The 3,845-nt window shown below is 40.8% G+C and overlaps 1 protein-coding gene across 1 annotated transcript in view; it reads left to right on the top strand.

Annotated features, from left to right (window-relative positions):
• LOC119417849 (GDNF-inducible zinc finger protein 1-like) overlaps positions 1-3,845 on the top strand; it is a 15,569-nt gene that overhangs the window by 977 nt on the left and 10,747 nt on the right. The gene's annotated exons all lie outside the window — the stretch shown is intronic.

Below are 3,845 nucleotides of genomic sequence, written 5' to 3' on the forward strand. Positions count from 1 at the left end.
GTTTAGCATAGCTGTCATGCTTGGTCAATTTACAAAAATATACTCTTAGCATATTGTTTAAACCTTGCATTAACTTTCCTAAATATTGATTACTAAAATCCTGTTATTTGTAAAATAAATAAATAAAAATAATAATTAAAATGCTTTATTTTTAAAAGAAAACGTCAAGGGCCTCCTCTGGCCCTTCTTTTTCCACATGTGCTAAAACTTAACAAAAACTTTGTAAATATGTATATATATATATTTTTTTTTATTGCCTGACTATTCAAACTATTTTATAAGGATTGTTTAAGCAACATGTCCCCTCTGTGTGTTTTTCTCAGCAGCACGAGGGAAAAATGGCCCATTATAAGATCGGTGATGTCCAATCCGTTGCACAGATATTGGATTGTGAGAGTCTGTCGGAGATTTGCGGTGATGCCTTAAATATTGGAGTTCCACAAAAACCCAGAGTGAGAAGAAAATGTGCTTCAAAACACAAACTTCAAGATGCTTCAGGTAGCACTAAAAATGGAGAAAAGACAAAAGGCTGTAAAATGGTCCATAATCCTCGTCGTTACTCTTCGAATGAGAATCTTCACAGTGAAAAACAAGTTGAGACAAAAAGCATCGAGGAGAGTGAGAACGGGACTGAAGACGCCGTTCGGCCAAATGTAAAGGAAGAAAAGGAAGAGACCTCACTGCTGGAGCCTTTATCTGATGATGACTGGGCATGTGACGTTGAGATAAAGAGTGACGATGAGATGCAGAATAATGACCCCTTGTTTGTATTGGACACTGAGGACGAGGATGAGGAGGAAGAAGAAGAAGAGTGTAAGAGGAAACAAAAAATAACATCCAGGGATCAGTTCTTGTGTAACAAGTGTATGCAGACTTTCCACAATGAGAAAAACTACATGAAACACATCAGGTAATGTTTCTCCTGGGCTTTACTGATCATTCTTGTAGTTCAGTGACGTGTGCATGATGAGTCTTGTACAATACAAGTCAGTTGATCAAAAAACAGTGATGTCAGTAACGCGTTACTTTGTAATGGGTTACTGACATCGGACCACTTTTTTCAGTAACTAGTAATCTAACGTGTTGCTATTTCAAAATCCAGTAATCAGATTAAAGTTACTTATCCAAATTACTGTGCGTCATTTTCTCTAGTACTACAATTGAATTTTATTTCCTCTATGCGTCTCGGGGAGTGACAAAAAAATGTCTCAGGGAGTGACGTTGGGTCTATGCAACAATTCAGTCACGTTCTCATCACCTGTGGTACCCGACACCACGCCGCGACTGAAACGTAAACGGTGGAGCGAGGAGGAAGATACACATTTTGTAGCTGGAAATATAGGAACTATTTTGAGTTTCTGTCAGTGAAGGATGACAATATCAAGGTTCGTTGTTCCCTCTGTGCTGGTGAGAAAGTGCTGTCTAGCTTCAAAAACACCACATCACATCTGAAGAAACGTTTGGAGTCGCAGCACGGGACAGTCAAACTGATGGAGCAAGTCTCGCCAGGTGGTTTGAAGCAGAGAGCTGCGACAGGAGGTCCCCCACCGCCAAACAATAAAAGCTTGACTTAGGTGCAAAACCAGAAAGTGTGGGAGAATTTAAAAAGTTGGTCAGGTGGTTTGTAGTAGAAGAAATGCTGCCCTTCAACACGGTTGACTCGCCTTCATTTCGTGTCATAATAAACTGAATCCCCACCACTGTAAATGCCGAGCTGCCTCACAGAGGAGCTTTTCTGTGTATCTAGAGAAGGAGTGTGCAGAGATGGAGAGAAACCTGAAGGCTGTGCTGAATGATGTCGACTTTGTGTCAACTACCGTGGATGTTTGGACTGCTACTGCCGGTAACAGAAGATATGGGAGTAACAAGGTGACTGTCCTGATGGGACTTTACTGCCCACACTTGAAGTTCTGATGCAGAAGACCCTGGCTGAGAAAGATTTGCTCTCCAGGATGACTGCAGGCCTTCCAGATGTTATAGTGCAGGTATGTTCCATCTGTAAGCTAGTTAAAATGTCTTGAATCACACTATTTTTGTACATTGTACAATATATTCATTATCATAGCAAAAAATTAAAACAAATGCAAATATCAATAAGAATCCTAAAACAAAATTAAATCCATAATATTGATCCCACATTAGGCATGGTTTGCAAGTAATTCAATGACATAATACTGTAATTAGTAGGCCTTGTCGACATATCAAAACATATTATATTTTTCAGACTATCCAGACTTGTTTTGCCGGTGTGCTGGACGACAAAGATGCCCTCCTCGCAGCTGTCAGTGGTCCTGAATTCAAACTTTGATGGCTAAGAGACGCAGGTAGGGCGCGAGTAAAAGAACTTTGATTTTGACTTTGAAAGACTGTCTTTATTAGATTTTTTTTACAAACTGGATTCCAAAAAAGTTGGGACACTAAACAAATTGTGAATAAAAACAATGCAATGATGTGGAGGTGCCAACATCTAATATTTTATTCAGAATAGAACACAAATCACAGATCAAAAGTTTAAACTGAGTGAATGTATCATTTTAAGGGAAAAATATGTTGTTTCCAAATTTCATGGCATCAACAAATCCCAAAAAAGTTGGGACAAGTCCATTTTTACCACTGTGTGGCATCCCCCCTTCTTCTTACAACACTCAACAGACGTCTGGGGACAGAGGAGACCAGTTTCTCAAGTTTAGAAATAGGAATGCTCTCCCATTCATGTCTAATACAGGCCTCTAACTGTTCAATCGTCTTGGGCCTTCTTTGTCGCACCTTCCTCTTTATGATGCGCCAAATGTTCTCTATAGGTGAAAGATCTGGACTGCAGGCTGGCCCTTTCAGTACCCGGATCCTTCTCCTACGTAGCCATGATGTTGTGATTGTTGCAGAATGTGGTCTGGCATTATCGTGTTGAAAAATGCAGGGTCTTCCCTGAAAGAGATGACGTCTAGATGGGAGCATATGTTGTTCTAGAACCTGAACATAGTTCTCTGCATTAATGGTGCCTTTCCAGACATGCAAGCTGCCCATGACACAGGCGCTCATGCAACCCCATACCATCAGTGATGCAGGCTTCTGAACGGAGCGTTGATAACAACTTGGGCTATCCTTGTCCTCTCTGGTCTGGATGACATGGTGTCCCAGTGTTCCATAAAGAACTTTAAATCGTGACTCATCTGACCACAGAACAGTCTTCCATTTTGCCACACTCCATTTTAAATGACCCCTGGCCCAGTGCAAACGTCTGAGCTTGTGGAGCTTGCTTAAAAATGGCTTCCTCTTTGCACTGTAGAGTTTCAGCTAGCAACGGCGGATGGCACGGTGGATTGTGTTCACTGACCATGCTTTCTGGAAGTATTCCTGAGCCCATTCTGTTATTTCCTTGACAGTGGCATTCCTGTTTGAGGTGCAGTGACGTTTAAGGGCCCGGAGATCACGAGCATCCAGTAGAGTTTTATGGCCTTGACCCTTACGCACAGCGATTGTTCCAGTCCTCTGAATCTTTTGATGATGATAACTTAAAAGTCTTTGCTATTTTACGCTGGGTAACACCATTCTGGTATTGCTGCACTATCTTTCTGTGCAACAATGGTGGAATTGGTGATCCTCTTACCATCTTGGCTTCTGAGAGACACTGACACTCTGAGAAGCTCTTTTTATACCCAGTCATGTTGTCAATTGACCTAATTAGTGTTAATTGGTCTTCCAGCTGTACGTTATATGCTCAATTTCCTTTTTCCAGCCACTTATTGCTACTTGTCCCAACTTTTTTGGGATTTGTTGACACTGTGAAATTTTGAATCAACATATTTTTCCTTTAAAATGTTACATTTACTCAGATTAAACTTTTG

Source organism: Nematolebias whitei, chromosome 12 (genome assembly GCF_014905685.2).
Source record: "Nematolebias whitei isolate Nwh7 chromosome 12, NemWhi1, whole genome shotgun sequence".
Lineage (NCBI taxonomy): Eukaryota > Metazoa > Chordata > Actinopteri > Cyprinodontiformes > Rivulidae > Nematolebias > Nematolebias whitei.